The sequence below is a fragment of the Acinonyx jubatus genome, chromosome A3, assembly GCF_027475565.1.
Source record: "Acinonyx jubatus isolate Ajub_Pintada_27869175 chromosome A3, VMU_Ajub_asm_v1.0, whole genome shotgun sequence".
NCBI classification, from domain to species: Eukaryota; Metazoa; Chordata; class Mammalia; order Carnivora; family Felidae; genus Acinonyx; species Acinonyx jubatus.
In genome coordinates, this window is record NC_069388.1 from 119,549,118 (window position 1) to 119,567,477 (window position 18,360).

Sequence of the window (18,360 nt, forward strand, 5' to 3'; positions counted from 1 at the left end):
AAACACAACTGCTCCCGAGGAGGCCTTTCGGCAGTGGAAATACCAAATAGCTTTGAAGCTCCAGCCGTCCCCGAAACCGATGAAGCAGACTCCTAGGCACTATCTGACTTTTAATCTGTCTGCTCTTTCCCCATCTGGAAGGGCTGATGAAATGTTACACTGCGAGGAAACAAGGAAATAAGTAGCTTCGGAGGTGAGGGACATATATTTAATTTCTTGCCTTGGTCTGCTATTTGCATAAACCTCAAGGGAATAACCAGTAGAGGAAAGAGAAGAAAACTAACGCTACGTGTCTCCAGGGCCAGGCACGGTGCTTAAAGAACATCTGCCTTTGACATTTAGCGCTCATGGGCAGACTCGGGAGGGACATTTCATTGTTGTCTCTCTGGCAGAGGCCACTGGTGCTCCCCATGTCTGTATCCCCCTCTTCCTTGGGGACCACAGCGGATAACACTGCCCAGTTGCCCCCTCCATTCTAGCTGGGGCCGCGTGACTAGTTTTTGCCAGTGTGTGCAAACACACGGGTCCCTCCAGGTCTACATGGTTACAGCAGGGCTGCCTTCTCCGCCTTCTCTTTCTCTGTTCCCGGCGGGAGATGATGAGGTCCAGGTACCAAGGAAGGAGTGTTGGTTCCTGTTGGGGTCACAGAGCAGACCCATTGACTCCCTTTAACCAGTGACTTGGGAAAGAAACAACCTTCTATTGGATTAAGCCACTACATTCTGGGGTTGCGTGATTAACAGTTAGCCTGCATTGACTAACACAGTCTTTCACAGATGGAGAAGCAGAGGTTCAGAGAGGTGAAGGTCACTTTCCTGAGGTCACCAAGGGCCCAAATCCAGCGAAGCCTGAGTTGTGTGCTGGCGAGACCTGATTTCCCTGCCTTGGGTGTCTCAGGTGAATGGCAGCTGTTCTGAGCCCATCTTGCAGCTTCAGCTCCCAGGGGGGCTGAGTTACACAGAGGCTGAATCCCTGCGGACCCAGGCAGGAGACCGTCCCGGCGGGATGGTCCCCCTCTGCCTCCATCGTAGAGAGTGAATGCAGGAAGGGCAGAGGCCGGCTGCTGGCTCTCCAGGGATTGTCTTCTTCAAATGCCCGACAAGCCCTGTGGATGGCACGTGCTTTGCAGAAAAGGTCAGCTCCAGAAAGCAGGAGACTCAGCAAATCCCCAAATAGTCAGACCCTGAGCTTGGGCCGCCCCTGAGTGCACGTGCCATCTGGAAACAGAACAAGAGATGGGCAGGGGGGAGAGTGCCTCCCCCACCCCCGACAGACCTGGATCCGGCCGGCGGCTAATCCCCGTTCAGACGGGTTCTCTCTGCTGCGGGAGCATCCTGGGCATGCGGCTTCCAGACAGGCAGCTCTGTTGAGGCTGGAGTAAGTCCTCTAGACGCCTCGTGAATTTCTGCTCCTTAATGAACATGTGCACAGAAGATTCGATGGAAGAAAGGATGGGAAAGCACGAACTTGCCAGGGAAGAAGTATGATTGCCAAATTCCGAGAGGCTATTTTAAACACCAGATTAAAGGGATGGAAAATTAAAACAGAGCAAAACAGAGCACCACACCGCCCCGGTTGCCTGGGTGAGCCCTTTAGTCTCATTAACACTGCTTCCCAAGGCCACCGGCGTGCCACCCACACTGGGGACGACAGCACTCTGCCTGTGCTCTAACCACTCCCTGGGGTGCCAATTACTTCCCAGGATTAATTCTTCAGTTTACTAGACAGTTCCAGCAGCCGTGCCGCCGCGGCCACGGCCAGAAACAAGAGCTCCTGGATGGGAGTCACACCTACTGGTTCCCAGGAGCTGGACTGTGGACCAAAACCCACACATCCTCTCGCACAAGAAGGCACCGGCCCTGTTGCCATCCACTGGGAGCACTAATTGTGTGGGTTTTTGGCTTGGACTTAAAAAAAAAAACACCACGTTTTCAATTGTGAGGGGCTGAGTAAGAATGGTGAGCATACTGTGTCTGAGACCAGGAATCCAGGGAGAGTAGCTGCCTCAGACACCTGGAATTGCCCTGCATGCTGGTCAGCTCGTCTTACTGTCCTGAGAAAACAAAAGATGCACAGAGCTGCTGCCAGACTTCCAGCCCACCAGGCAGCTCTGGCCAGCATGCAGCACCGTGCCAGCGTCTGCGGGGAGGAGTCCATCCGAGGGCTCGCTCAAGGGGCCCACTGTCTGGCAGGGCTGGACCGATCCTCAGGGGGATCTTACACCATCGGACGGTAAGTGGTGCTTCTGGCCAGCGTGCACGGGAGCTCCTTGAGTTCTGAGACCTGGTCTTCTATCCTCGCCTTCCCCACAGCGCCCCCGTGGTGTTAGCTAGGCCCAGGGGTACCCTTCCTTCTGTCCATCCATTCACCCCTCCACTCACCCACCCATCCATCCGCCTACTCTTTGATTCATTTCTCTGCCCATTAGGGCATCAACTATTTGTTAAGCATCCGTTCAGATACTTTGCCAGGCATCAGGAAGATTACTGTTGAATGAAGAAGATGAGAAAGAAAGGTGTGGGCTGAATTCAACAGTGAACTTTGTGCTGATACCCATTCCCTGCTCCCACATGGAATTGCTTCTTCCCATGTATGTGTGGCCCATTAGATATGGTTTGGGCATTCCGACCCACCCCTGGGGTGAGCACGTGACCTGGCCAAGCAAATCAGTGTGCTCTATCCCCCTGGCCATAATTACTCATTCAAGTTTCTTGGCTCAGACAGACCCAAATCCCTTAGGTCTGATAGAAGAACTCATAAAACAAAGGTCTCTCTTCCCTCAGAATCATGAACAGTATGGGTGCCGTAAGCTGGAGCTGCTCCTGGCCATCTTCCCTGGTTGTGAGGAGGAAGCAATCTGCAGTGCAGAGAATGAAGCCAGCCAGAGAGGGAAGCAGAGATGAGAGCCTGACAAGAGTTCTGATATTCTAGGAACTCCTGGGTCTAGCTATGGCGGAAGCTGTTGCCGAAACTTTCTGCTACAAGAGCTAACACATGCTCTTTTTGGCTTAAATTAGCCCAAGTTGGGTTCCTGTCTGCTGCATTCACCAGAGTTCTAGAATGTTCTAAGACACTAGCAGAAGAACTAAGTTTCATGCCTCTTAAGGTGAAGTCTGGGATGTAAGGAAACTTGTTTGTGCCTTTCTGAGGAACAGGAAGGATTCAGAGAGGGAGAGGGAAAGAAAGATACCCAACATGAAAGAAAAGCATGGGCCAGAGCTGCCCAACAGAATTTTCTGTGATGATGGGAATGTTCTATAATTCTGCACTACCCAGTACGGTAGCCTCTAGCCACGCATGGCTGCTGAGGACTCCAAAACTGGCTAATGTGAGCAAGGAACTGAATTTTTCATTTCTCAGACCGTTCCCCATGTATGATGGTTCAATTTACGATTTGTTGACTTTACGATGGTGCGGAAGTGATGTGCATTCAGTAGAAACCACGTTTTGAATTTTGAATGTGGATCTTTCCCTAGGCCAGTGATACGCAGATACTGTCCTGCAATGCTGGCCAGTGGCGGCAGCCACGGCTCCCAGGCAGCCACGTCATCACGAGGGTAAACGACCGATATGCCATTCTGGTCTTCGCGCTCGGTATAGCATTCAATTCAATAAGTTACGTGAGATACTCGACACTTTATTATAAAATAGGCTTGTGTTAGATGATTTTGCCCAACCGTAGGCTAATGGAAGTGTTCTGAGCACACGTGAGGCAGGCTAGGCTGAGCTCTGATGTTCAATAGCTTAGGTGTACTAAATTCACTTTTTTTAAAGTTTATTTATTTATTTTTTTGAGGGAGAGAGTGTGTGGGAGGGGCAGAGAGAGAGAGAGAGAGAGAGAATCCCAATCTGACAGTGCAGAGCCTGATGTGGGGCTTGAACTCATGAACTGTGAGGTCATGACCTGAGCCGAAATCAAGAGTTGGACACTTAACTGACTGAGCCACCCAGGGGCCCCTTAAATGCATTTTGAACCTAATGATATTGTCAACTTATGATGGGTTTATCAAGACGTACCCCAGCTATATGTCGAGGAAGATCTATATTTAATTTGAATTAATTTAAATAGTACATGCGGCTGATGGCTACTGTGCTGGACGTTGCAGGTGTGAACAAAGGCCCCTGGGAAGGAAGTGTGAAGAACAGGGGGCTCTTCCGAGGAGGCGGGGGCAGGCATGACAGAAGCAGATTGGAGGATGCACAATTGGAAACGGGGAGATTCCTGGGGACACAGACGCAAGTAGCCTGAGGAGGACTGACGAGGGTCTGACGGTGGCAGAAGAGACAGGAAGGAGGCAGATACGAGCAGTCACGAAAGGAGGAGGCACCGGAGCCAACTCGCAGGACTGTGGGCTGGTGTGATGGTTCACTGAAACGAGAAACGCAGGCAGGAGAGGGTGCAGGTGAGCAAGGGAAGTGGAGGGTTTTGGTTTTGGATGTACGGAATCTGAGGTGGGACAGCGTCAGGATGGAGCCCATTCACTAGAGTGTTGGAGGCTGGAGACACAAGGTTTTGGAGCCACTGGGGTTTAGGGTGTAACCGGTCACACTGCAGAAAGACAAACGTATAGCGAGGCTAGGACCGTGAAGAAGATTTGCAGTAAGATGCTGGAAAAGCAGAACAAGGGAGAGATGCAGGAAGTAACCGAAGGAGGTAGAAACGCATTGTACGGGATCGTCCCAGTGTGCTGGGATTATCAGTGAAAGGCTCATTTTTCTTACCTACAGACATATGTTTGAGATAACTGAAATTGATTCCTTTAAATATCCAATCCTAAACCAGAACAAAGCATTTTAGCCGTTTTAAAGACAAAATGTCTTGAAACACACCGCATGCTTCCCAACATGCTGAACAGAATTTAACACAATAGAGACACCGGGCCACAGAGCAGCGTCCTGCGGAGAAGCCCGGCTCATGGAGCAGGTCCACACCACCCAGCCCAGCCCAGCCCAGCCCAGGCTGTGGTGCTTGCCACCTGTGCGCGCCGAATGTGAGAGCTTTGCGGCCACTTCATTTCCCATTAGCTTCCACCAAACACTGCTCGCGTCTGTTATCTTTCCAACTCCCTCCTTACTCTTGCCAGATCGAGTGCTTGCAAAATTTGCTTTGAATTCAGAATCCAGGTAATCAATCTTAGAGTCAATTTGTATTTTTTTTTTTTTTAAAGAACATTTGTGAATTAAAGCCCCAGGGATGGATGATGAAGAAAGAACGGATTCTGGGTGCACACACTTGGTGATGCCTATTTGTTCTGTCAGCTCCTCAGAGATGCTTTCCTGTCTTTTCTCAATATAGGCTCTGGGTAGGAGAAGTTTCCAGATTAAGTGAGAACTGGTGGAAAAAGCGAGGCCCTGACAGTCTTGCCACCCAGGACCTCTTATTCTAAAAAAAGATCAATGGCACACATTGTCACATCATCACAAATGCCGAGGACAGATGCCATACGCTAGAGTTAGTCAAGCTATAGCCCAGAAAACTAACAGAGTGACATATTCTATGAAGTGCCCCCACAAACAGAGATCATTTCTCACGCTCAGCCCCATAAGGCCATAGGCACACTCCTCCTGGTGTCTGGGATGCACCTTCTGGGCACGATTTAGCTTCCTGCATGCCAGGGAACATTGGATGTCTGGGCGGCGGGGAAGTTGACCAAGGGCAACAGATAACCAACCCCTTGTTGGGGGACTAGGCCAAAAGCTTTTAGACATCTCAGTAAAATTAAAACAGAACAAGAATGGAGCCAAGTGGATCTGATGTAGAATTACAAATTCCAGCTCTGCACCGAGACCATCTGGCCTCCTTGCCGGTGACGCTGACTTCAGGCAGCTTTGTTTCCCTTGAGAGTGGTCCCTTGAGAGCTTGTCAGAAACGCAGAATCCCAGGCCCCACCCCAGCCTCCTGAATGAGAGTCTGCAATCTGACAGATCCTCAGGTGACCTGGGTGCGCACTGAGAGGCACTGCCCTACCCAGTTCAGAGGCCATTGAGGTGCTCAGAGTGGCCCCCGTGCTGGCTGTCAGGACGAGCTGAGCCCCAGCCCTAATTCTGCACCCACTGTGGGGTGGGGTTAGATATATCCTTCTTTTTTTCTGGCCTCTGTTTTCCCAAACGCTGAATGGGGTCCAGCCCAGTGGGTTCAATGACGTCCCCACGTGCTAACCCTCAAAACGAGATCTGTAGGTACATTCGGTGCTGAAAGAGCCACTTTCCTTTGCAGACCAGAGCCTCCTCTCTCCTCAGGGTCAAATCACTGTGGGATTTCGGAAGCATTTCCTCCCCTCATGAAGGCTGGGCATGAATCCTGACATCCTCTGGACACACTCCACAGCCTCCAGCAGCCCAGAATATCAGACCAAGTGATTGTCATTAGAATCCAGCCCTTCCTTCTGGGCTGGTGTATATGGAGGTGCAGGGCTGGCCCAAGACCTGCCTCTCCAGCTCGGTTCAACATGCAGCTTCCTGGAGGTGGCCAACCCCCAAACGCCCGGAATCTTAGCAAAGAGCCCATGGACTATCCCTCCCCAAATACCCAGAAGGGGCCTCCTGCTTCCTTTAGTCCTTGTGGTTCTGTGCTCTAAATCTGCCAACAGATGAATCCTGGGATATTTTATAGTTAAAACAATTCTGCATTCCAAGCACTAATGCAGCTGACATAATATTGGTCATGAGTGGTTAAACAGGATGCCTCCTCTCAATCTGCTGGAGGTGTGTGTGTGTGTGTGTGTGTAGTGTTAGTGTTCTGTTTTTCACTATTTGTTAGGTGGGAGGAGAAACCAGAAGTTTGTCTCAGAATGTCGCCGTCCTGGTTTACAGTGTGTGGTATGTAGTTATTGATATCAACCCTAGAGCAAACAGTATGTAATTTCTTTCCACAGCACGGGCTCGGGACTTCTCGATGGATCCTCTTTGGGTTCCCCTCAAGGCTTGAATGCAACAGACCTTTATGGAGAGATATCAGGATTCCACATTCCAGGTTTGTTTTGCAAACAAAAAGGCCAGCAGCCCCTTGTGGAATGCCGCTGTGCCAAGACATCCTGTCCTCCGAGTGTGCAAAGTGTTAGCTGTGAGTTTGAGATGCTGACGGGTGCAGTGTTATGACATTCAGGGGCAAAGCCAATCTGGTCCCAAGGCAGAGGTGGGACAGTTGGCCTCCTTAAGGCCTCAGCCATGTGCCTGTCTGGGAGCCTGGCTCCCTGCTGTGACAAGTACTGAGTGTCACTCTGCATTATAGACCAAGAGCCAACCCACCCTGACAGCCAGGCCCCTTCTACAGAGCGTGCTCTAATTTCTGCGGCTGGGGCCCCCCTGGGTCTTGAGGATGGGGTCACCCCAATTACAATGCTGGATGTTTCCAGCAATAAAGGAAAATCCATCCCCCAGCTGTCAGGTTGAGCCTGCACGTTGCCTGAGAGAGTCAACATGAGAAAATCAAGTTAAACCAGGGGTGTGAGTGTGTCTGTCGTGACAAAAGGACCCCGCATGGAGGAAAGACATTTGTCACTCTGAAAGGGCCTGCACTCTGATCTTAAGAAAGGGGTAGACAGTCAGACACGGTCTGTGTTTTCTATATCCTGGTTTTCAGTACCAGAAGCCAAATCTTCAGCCAAATCTGGCCTCTGGAATATGAGATGTCAAAATTTATGGGGGCCAGGTGGCGGGCTTAGGACTTAAGGTTTGTTTTTGTTTTTGGTTCTTTTTCTTAAAATATTTTTTTATTGTGATATAACATCGACTATAAAATTGACCATTTTAGTCATTTTAAGTATACACTTCAATGGCATTGAGGACATTCAGAAGGTTGTGTAACCATCACTGCTATTCATCCCCAGATGCTTTTCGTCTTCAGCTCTGCACTCATTAAACGCTGACTCCCTATTCTTCCCTCTGCCAGCCCATAGCAACCACCCTTCTACTTTCTGTCTCTCTGAATTTGACTCCTCCAGGTACCTCATACAAGTGCAGTCATACAGTATGTGTCCTTTTGTATCCGGCTTATTTCATTCAGTACAATGTCTTCAAGGCTCATCTATGTTGTAGTATCTACCCATGACTGTAATAGTTCCTTCCTTTTTAAGGCTGAATAATATTTCATTGTATGTGTGTGTGCATGTGTACGTATATATGTATACATATATACACATATATACACACGTACGTATATATACATGTATAGATATATACACGCACACACACACACACACATTTTTTTTATCCATCCACCCATCTATCCATCTATCCATCCATCCATCCATCCATCCATCCATCCATCCATCCATCGATGGCCCCTGGAGTTGCTTCCACAGTTTGCTTATTGTGAATAATGCTATGAACACAGGCACACAAATATTGGAGGAGACTCGGGGCTTGCATTAATGTGAACCTTCTGCCCCCTGGTGCAACGTGGCCTCCAGCTTGTGGCTGAGCTGAGAGCCGGTGGTGGGCAGCTCTTGAAAGGCAGGCTAGGGTGTGGGCACAGGGGAGAGAATGGGGGGACACTGATGCACCCAGACCATGTTCAGGGTTGAAAGGGTTATAGTTCCACCAGCGCAGAGGCTGCTCTGCCCCTCTTCTCCTGGAGCAATCCTGTGGCATGCTGGCTTTAGCCATGCTTCTCAATGTCACCTCACCCAAAGTGGAAGAAGAGGACAGGATGACTGGAATATGGTTGGCCAGGGCAGGCTGCACTTTTTTGTTGTTAATTAACTAATTTTATGGAGACGTAATTTCCATAAAGTAACTGCTCAGATCTTAAGTGTGCAGTTTGACAAGTTATGACCAATGTATGTACCTGCATAACCTCCACCCCAATCAAGACGCAGCCCATTTTCATCTGCCCAGAACATTCCTTCGTGCCAAACTGCTTTTTCGCAGCTTCTTTAAGAGCCAGTCGATATCACTGCAGCATCAACAGGGTTAGGGGGCTTATAAAAAGCCTGTTGGGGGTTCGAGGCTATGAAACCCGAGATGTCCTCGGTTCTGAGTCACCACAAAAGTCAGGCTTTTTTTTTTTTCTTTCTAATTTTGCAGTTCATTAGCCACCCACAGTGGTCTGGCAAGGGAAATTTGGCATCACTGGAGCCCAGGACAGACGGTGGGACCCCAGTTTCACTCAGGTGCCATTCACCCTACAAGCCTGTCTCAAGCACATGCTCTGCCTGGCATGGGACTGGGTGCTGCCATGACAGGTAGGGGGACACCGAGCAGAAAACAGGAAGAAGAATGACATCTGGGCTGGAACCCAAGTCTGAATCTTGTGAGACTGCAGAGATGTACCTCATTCTGGCTGAGGCCCCCTGGAAGGCTTTCCAGAGGCAGGGGCGTTCAGGCTAGCCCTTTAAGGCATGCCCAGGACTTCAACAGAAGGCAAGGAAGAGGAGAAAATTCCAGGCCAGGAGGACACTGTGCCAACAAAGGCACTGAGACATAATGAGAGCCATCATTTATTGAATGCCTATTATGTAGTAGGCATTGGGCTAGGTGATTCACATTCCTGATTTGGTTTAACAAATATAAAATAACGATGACAAGTACCCTACAAGGGAAGGCATATGAGGTACAATGTGGCTAAGTGACTTCCCAGGTTCACAGAGCATTGCCCCCGGATTCAGCCCTGGTTCTGGACGTTTCCAAAGCCCATGTTCTGCTGCTTACTGTGCTTTGGGAAGAAATGCACTAAAACCGAAGCTCCAGCCTCCTGCACTGAGGGGAGGTGGGAAAGGGTCCAAGGCTGTCCAGAAAGACATTCGAACAACGGCGGAATTTCAGAGCTCGGGGCTTCCTCGCTTGGTTCATATAATTAAAACGGCAGGAGCGAGACTGCATTCACAAAAGGAGATCTGTAAACTCTGCATTATGCACACATGTATCTCTGTGCTTTTAATGTCATAGGAAAATCTTATTTAAAATAATGGGGGCTAATTAGTAAAATTACTTTTCCTAAAAGTGGTCTTGTTTATACAAAATGACCCCAAGCAGGCTCAGAAAGTTGGCAGCAGGGGTGGCCTGTAGTTAGCATGACTACCCAGCAGTGGACCTTCTGGACGAAATCCTCCTCTCTTCATTGCTACAGATGCCCCGAATTTTTACTTATGCTGTTAGTCCTGAGAGAGGAGGGAGTCCTCAAACTATTACAAATGCCATCTCCCTTCCGTTTACCCCAAACGCCCCACCCCACCTGGAGCTGACACAGGAGGAGCTTTCCGGAAGCTTCTGCTCTGCCTGGCTTCTATCTGCTAGCCAGGGTCAAGAGGCTCCCTAGAGGTGACACAGAACTGTGTCAGAGATCAGGAGCTCCTTGTGCTGCATCAGCCATGTAACTCCTGGGAGGGGCTCGAATATTCCTTAACACCAAATGCCACGAATCTCTTTAGCACCCCAGCTCAGACTGTCCAGCCTCCTCCCCAAGGTGAGTAGAACACCAGCCTAGAAGGGCACTCTCAGGAAGACAGGCATCCCTGGGTCCAGAGTCCACATTAGCCCTGCAGTCCCAGGAATGGCCAACAGGCAGCTACATTACGAGGCACAGCTTACTTTTACACACACAGATCTGCAAACACACACACACACACACACACACACACACTCACTCTCGCTCACCCTGCACACTCGCACATACACACATAGGCTCTCCACTGCCTTTGGTCACTCAGGCCTGCTGCATATGTATACCACCCTTTTTCCTCCCCAAATATCTCCAAACCACTTTATGTGGAAAGCTGCATCTCAAACGGACACCCTACTGGGTGGCAGACAACTTCACGAGCTCCCCAAATACCAGCCCACACAGCGCCCGGTACTCTCAGCTTGGGGTTTCTGAGACACAGGGGAGCTCTCCCCTGCCCCCCACCCCTCCGCCAGGACGCCTCACTGCCAGCTGAGCTCCCCGTCTCTGCCAGTGTGCACACACAGCTGAGGGGCTATCTCCTTTCTCCACAAAAGTTCATCTCTCTCCAGTTGGTAGTCTGGAGTCAGGCCAATACCACTCCTTCCCAGAATGCTCCTTGATTTGCAGAGGCCAGAAGCAAATGGCAAACCTCCCTGCCCTGACCCTTCTCACGGTGCAGAGGGCTAGGAGATGACGCTGGGGACGTACCTCCTCCCGCTTGACACCCGTATGCTGACCCACAAACTACAGGCCTCTAGTGTGGATGAGCTCCCGCCCTGCCCCCCCCCCCCCCCACCCCAGGCTTCAGCCACATCTTGCAAGCTCATTACTCCCATGGTTCAGTCTTGAAAGAAGTGTTTTAGCTGCGAAAGAAAGAGGAATTTAGGTTCTAACGGAGCAGCCAGACACAGTATAACTTTGGCGACGTGAGTCCCGTGATGGCCTGTTTGCAGGGGCCTCGCTCTTGACCCAGGAGCAGGGGGCGGTGCAGGGTGCAGGGGGCACCCGCCTGTCTCCATTCTTTTGCAAGTGAAGCACACTGCAAACCAGAGTATTTCTTCTCCTTGCCAGTGAGCCGTTGCTGTCTGTGTACTCCAGGAGGAGGCCATTACAGGGAGTTAATAGAGTTTTAAATTTGTTTTTAAATTTTATAATGCAATTCATCAAATTCGGTGTCTGAGCACAGCATTCACATTCAGACCAGGCAGCATATGTCAAACTGGCCCCAGCCTTCTCCCACCCTGTCCCATCCCCCCAAGTGAAGAAAAGTTAACTCTATAGGGTGACTGTCAGGCATGTGCCCACATGGCGTGAGGAGGGCAGCAGGGTAGTGCTGGTCTGCGAGCGCCATTCTGAAGTTGGTCTAACGGAAAGGCTGGTGACTTATCTGAGATGCTCTGGGCGCCTTTCGTGAGCATGGCAGATACAGGCAGCCCTCAACCTTGGTCGCCTTGTCCAAATGGCCACCTGGGAGTGACCGAAAAGCGGCTCTTTCAGACACGTGTCTGTCAGGGACCGGGTACCAATGAGAATGGGCAAATATCCAGGGCATAGATGTGGAAAGCATTCACGCAGTCTGCTGATCAGGGACAGATGTGAGCACAATTTCTGCTATTTTTCACCCAGAAGGATTTCCTTTAAGGACATGTTCAGCTGAACTTAGGATCATTATTGTAACTTGGGATCAGCTGCTGCTGAATTGGAAATAAGTGAGATTTACGGGACCACGGATTTGTGAAGAACATCTCGGGCATCAGGACTTGCAGCAGATCCTCTGTATCACTAACGGCAGTCAATCTTGCCTTTTATTAAGCTTTAATAAGTGACTTCGCTTCTAGGGAAAGTTCTAGAATAGACAGTGCCAGGAAGGGAAATCCTATTGGTCCAGGAGCAGACTATAATAAAATAGTGTCCTTCCGGCAGCCCTGACAGCATAGCCTTCAGCTCACTGAGGTCACAGAGACCCAAGAGGGTCCCCTTGCCCAGCACGAGTTGGCAGTGAATGGATGGCTGGGGCATAACTATCGGAGCATGAGTGCCAGCTCTCCTCGGCACAACAAGGGCCCCGTCTTGGCACTGAGCTGCTTCTGAAACATATCTGTCCTCAGTTAATGGAACCCACAGGGCAGCTGCGCCCTGGGGCCCCAGCTGTCTGGACATAGGTCAGGGAGTGACCACCAGGTGGCCATGACTTTTGGTCGCTACTGATTGGTGGCTTTGTGCTGGTGACAAGCCCCGGGGCTTCTGCTGAGCCCCAGAAATACTCCACCTGCACCTTGCTGAGCGTTCCGATATCTACTTGAGATTTGCACTTGTTAAAAAGAACAGACACAAGAAGAAAGTCAACCCTTCCTTGAAGCCGCACACCCAATTAAACACCTTGCACTACTTTTCAACTCTTGGAGGACTTTTGCCTTCCAGATGGAGCTCAGGGCTCTCACCCTACATAGCTTTGAACCTCCTGCTTTTAATTTCACACAAATCAAAAACACTAAGGTGGGGTGGGGCAAGAACCCTGTGTGGCCTCGGCAATGCTGAGCAGATTCAGAGACAGATGCAAAGGACTGGGCACAGGTGGGATGCGGTAGCCAGGGTGGGGCTGGGCTTGGCAGCCGGCGGGGGGCAGGGGATGGGCTGGGATGGAGTAAGAACATCTTGAGGTGAAGGAAGTCTTTTTGCATTCAAGGGCTTGCCGGCTTCCAACTTGCTACTTATTGCATTGAAAAATATTCCACACGATTGAAGAACTATTTTCCAAAACAAAATGCTGGTATTCATCAGGAGGCGCGGGTTGTGCAGTGTGAACAATTCACTTTCGTTAAGTACCATATGGCCGCTGGTAGGAAAACGCTAACATGTTTCAACAGTACAGCTGGGGTAGGGCTCCTTTATTCACCGTGCAGATGGCTCTAATTGACATCTCTCCTAAAACAGGTCTCCAGCATTTCTGCAGGATCATTAGAGTAATTAGTTATTAAATACCATCACCACTTTTAGAGAGGGGGTCTGATCCTTGGCAACATTCCACGGTGATGGAGCTGACAGGTCCCCATGGAGGACAAGCCATGGGAGGGCCTATGGGAAGGGTGGGCTAGCTCCTCCTGTTCGGTGCGAGGCCAGGGGAGGAAAAAGACTTTGTTAATTCCAGAACAGCCCGTTGGAGGGAACTTGGGCAACCAGAGGGCTCTGGGCCAGGGTTCTAGAGCTGGGCTCCTATCTTCTTTAGCTGTGTGACCATACAGCTTCAATCATTCAGACTCAGTGTGTGCATCCCTCAAATGGGGGTAATCACACCTGCCTTCCTGCCCTGTAGGGCTGAGATCATGCAGTACAGAGCAAATGGAAAAGAGCTGAAAGGAGGAAAGTGCTGTGGCCGAACTGGTTTTGATGCTTATGTTTGAGGTCCAGCCTCGTCCATGCTCACCTCTTTGGTGAGTGACAAGCCGCGGCCTCTCAAGACCTTGGCCAAGCCTGAGACATGGTCCCTGACAGTGTGACAAGTGAGCCCTTGTTGTATTGTGACTAGTGCCACAGGCCAGAAGGTCAGTTCAGTTCAGCAGGCAGAGGACTGTGGGGGTCACACGTGCAGCCAGAGCACTGAGGCCATCACCCTCCGCTACCCCAAGACACAGGGGGCGACCCTATCACAGTCACCTTGTAGACTCAGCTCTCCCTGACCTATCTTGGCCTCCCATGACATGTGCAGGTGGTACTGCATTGCGAATCATGCCACGTTTGTGGCAGAGAAAGGCATCTGGGGAACGCGGAGTGCTCCTAGGAGTTTTTCCGGAAAGTAAATACATGTACCCAAAGGGTAATATGGATTTAGGAAATAGCCTTCACTTTGTGCTCTTTCCCCATTGATCAAGGGTTAATAGCGTGGCATTATTAGTTTCATTTCACAGTCTAATCAGTTTCCTGCTTTATTGATCAAAGGACTTGGAGGAATTGTAATTTGGTGAAGCTGAAAAGGAATCTAGTCGGCCAAGGGAATAAAGCTGGGTGACTCTGGAGCTCAGGGGCCGTGCGAGGGAGCGCCTGGCCTTGTCCACAGAGCTCACCTAACAGGGGCCACGCGATCCACAGGCGTGGATCCACAGGCGTGTAGTCACCTCTCCTTCCTCTCGCTGGTGAACCACTTGGAGGGTGCGGTGTCCAGACCTCACAGTGACTACTGACTAGCATCTTGTAAAGAGCCCCTACCCCAGACCACCTGGAATGCCACTCTGAGCCCCGAACCGGCCCGGGGCTTCATTGTTAAACACCCTCCGTCAGCAGGGCCCCATCTGTGCAATGGAATTTTTTTTGTCACTTTTTCAAATCAGAATAGAAACAATTTTTAGTCTATAATTATCATTTCTTTTCTCAACAGACAAATGTTTCCTTTTAAATTGTAGGGCGGAAAAAGCAAAGAACAACATTTTAAACCAAAAAGAAAGACTAAAATTAATTTCCTCTTTACAGAAAAATAAAATACAACAGCTCTAAGAAGCCAGGTTTTTTCTTTTCCCAAAAGAGCAACAAATGTAACAGTATAGTCATTGCTACCACTAGTGTCCATATTTAGGAGGCCAGGCCTTGAGGGGTGGTGGGGCGGGGGTTGGCAGGCCTATCTCTGGAGTCAGGCCTTGTACCCTGATCTCCTGGAGGAGGCTGGGCTCCTGATGTCTGACCCGAAGCCCTCGGTTTGGGAAGCGAGCTCGAGATGTAGGGTCCCAGGAGCCAGGGCCAAGCCCTGGGGTCTACCAGTTGGCCCGAGTTTCCTCCTCTCTAAAAGTAGTCCTGCTCCGCTTGCACGGTTGTTGGGAGGATTCTATGGGCTTTGTGACTCTGAAGCGTTGAACAGACCTTGCTGCTTTCACCATGTAGTGAAGACTAACCACACTCACTGTTAAGAAAGAAAGCCTTGCTCAAATGCTTTCTCTGCTGGCAGGCTCCTCGGCCCACCCCAGAAAAGGCATCCCTCCCCATCCTGGCTCTCACGCTCTGACAGCACGCAGCAGGAAAGCTACCGCCAGGCGTGTATTTACTGAGCGCACCCTAAGTGCCAGGCCCCGGGCCCAGCGTTTCAGTGCCCAGAGCCGGCAGGGGCTACGGAAGCCTCACAGTGGGGTGAGTGGAGGGGGATTCCCCGGGGAGGGACCGCACGTGCTAAGCCTGCAGGGAGGAGAAGCAGGTTGCTTTTGAGGAGTGAAAGTCTTTCAGTGGAGCCGGGGCAGAGCTTGTGCAGGCAAGGAAGCAGAAAGGCAGGGAGAGCATGTGTCTTCTGGGTGAGGGGTGTCCCACGACTTGCGGGACATGGTGAGGAGTCTGGTTTCAGAATTGGCCAACAAATGACATGACTGCTCACCTGTCCGGGCAGAGGTTCTGTCCCTGCCCCTGTCCTCGGTCTCCTGCACGGGGAAAGGGGCACCACACGTGTGCACAAGTGCATCCTCCCAGTTTGGTGTGGTAACTGCTGATCCCATTCTTACTCCCCACAGTGAATTCCTTCAGGGGCCACCATTGCCCAGCGCTGTGCCAGTAAATGGTCACCAGCTGGCTCTGGGCGTGATGGTGGTGGTGGGGTGGGGGGGGGGGACAAAACAAAACAGCTAGATCCCGATTTATAGCCTCTGCCAGTCTCTCTTGCATAAACACTCCCACTTCGATTGTGAGCTACCGACAGGATGTCAGTGAGCACGGAGCTGGGAGGAGATGTCAACAATGGGCTCTTGGGAGCCACCAAGAGCTCGCCACACTCTCTGGCCTTGCGGATGGGGTTGGAGGGTGGGGCCGTGAAGATGTTGCCCCGAAGCTGTGGCTGCTGCTGTGGGAAGACCCACAAGACCTGTGGCAGGGAGCAGAGCTGGCCCCCACCCTCTTCACACTTCCCCGTCTCTCCCTGCTCTGACCCTCGGTGGCTCTGGTCCACCAGATGCCATCCAAACACCTCACCTGGCATTCAAGGCTTTTTCCCAGCTGGTGCTACCTCTTGCCCTCCCCAGACTCTTCTCCTGCTGCCCTGGCAGAGCCCCCTGCGCCAGCCTCGCTGTCTCCTCGTGGTTCCTAGTCATCCAGGGCTTGTACACTCCCAGCCTGCGAGCATAGCTTAGGAGGTTCCCTCTACCTGTGACACCTTCCCCCCTGCCTTCTCTGATCATACCCTCCCTGATGCACCACTTCCAAACAAAGCTTTCTCCGGAAGCCCACACCCCACCGCATCTGTTGGTAACGAGCTCCACGGCGCACACAGGCATGTCCCTGCTTGACTGCACGCGCTGTGCAACTTCCTGGTAGAGCAAAGGCTCCAGAACTTACTGCTCAATGAACCAACACTCCTCATGGCAGGCTCCCAAGTCAAGATTCTTCCTGGCCTGACTTACGCTCTGACCTTTGAAAACTTCCTCTCGAGGAAGCAGAGGAAGGCAAGCGTTAGTGTCCAACATTCGTACTTCCAAGGACAAAACGACCATGGGCCAAGGATCTCAGCAACTCACTTGTCACGGCCAGGCAGGGCTAGGGAGATGGCTGGGTGACATTGGGAAGGAGTGCCGTGGCTGTTCCCACCTCAGCGAGACTCTTAGGCTAGACAGGCAGGGCTTGTGGCAGAGACACAGGATCCCTGTAATGACCCCAAGCAGGTGGAAAAAGGCAACTGGTATCCTGCGCACCTGATAGCTTTCTAAAAATAGCTGGAGGGCCCTGACTCTGCAGGCTCCCCTGTGGGTAGGGGCAGGAGCTGGAACTCACGGATGTTGGGTCACTAAGCTTCAGAGGAGTGAGGCAAGTCACAGCTGGTTCTGTACCTCACCCTTCCTGGACAGGGATGAAGCTGGGCCCCAGCCAGACACACAGCCAAGGACTGGGCCTGGCCAGCATCACCTCCTGCTTAGCTCTGCCCCACCACCTTGGGTTAGGCACCCTTCCTTGTCTGCTGTCACATGGGAAGGGTAGGGAGACAGCAGATGCCAGCAGGCTCTAGGCACCATCTCTTTTTGGCCAAGGGACCTGGGTACACAGACATTCTCCTCAAACCAAGGCACTGACAGCATCGAACAGAAATGTCATGATCCGAAGCCACGTGGCATAGGAGGAAGCAAGAAAAGAAAGGAATTCTCCGGCCAAGCCCCAGAAGTCTCCTCCGCCCTCCTGCGGGACCAGGCTCAGGAACAGGCAGTGGGCAGCGGAACAAAGGGAGAGTTCTTCTCTTTCAGGGGCAGGCTGGGCCTTCTCCACTTCTCAGAGTGCCAGTTTCCTCCGGCTTCCTCCTCCCTCCTCCGTGTCTAGACGGGAACACTTAGCTCCCGGCACCCTTAAGTGGTGCCTTTGGCCTCCTTTCCTGGGGACCAGGTCTGTGGCTGCACCTGGGTGCTACACTGACTCAGGGAAATGTTTCAAAAACAAATCCCACTCATTAAAAGTTACAGTATGTATTCTTATGGGCCAGGATGTCAGCAAATTTTGGAGATCGCGGTCACCCAGCCAAGAACCGAAGTCTAAGAGGGTTTCAATAAAAAATTATAGGGAAGCAAAATTACTTTCAAATAAGATCCCTGGCAAATATAAATTGCCTCCCACCCTGCCCGTACCCCCCACCCCCTCCCAGTTCCCCAATACACATATACTTGGAAAATGCCTTTCCAATTCTATTGCTGAGAGGCAAGAAAACTGGGAGGCTTTTGTTTTCCTGGAACATTTTCACAGCAAATGTGCTCCTCTCCTGGCCAACTCCTTCAGAAACCCTGACTTTTAAACACGGGATGTGTGCTGGGTCTTGGGAGGGACACATAGCATTGCATGTGCTGAAAAAGCTGGCAAGGCCAGCAAAGAAACAGAACAGAGAACCAGAGAGCTCCTCGATGCCGCCGCCCCGGCCCCGGCCCCGGCCCCGGCCCCGGCCCCCAGCTCCTCCCTGAGTAGAAGACCACGGCCCCCCGGCTGCACGCTCCCCCCTCACTCGCACCGTGCCTTGCCCGGATCATGTTGCTGAAATG

At 51.4% G+C, this 18,360-nt stretch overlaps 1 protein-coding gene across 4 annotated transcripts in view; it reads right to left on the minus strand.

The window, feature by feature from the left end:
• Positions 1-18,360, minus strand: part of KLHL29 (kelch like family member 29) — a 309,817-nt gene that overhangs the window by 160,924 nt on the left and 130,533 nt on the right. The window lies entirely within an intron of this gene.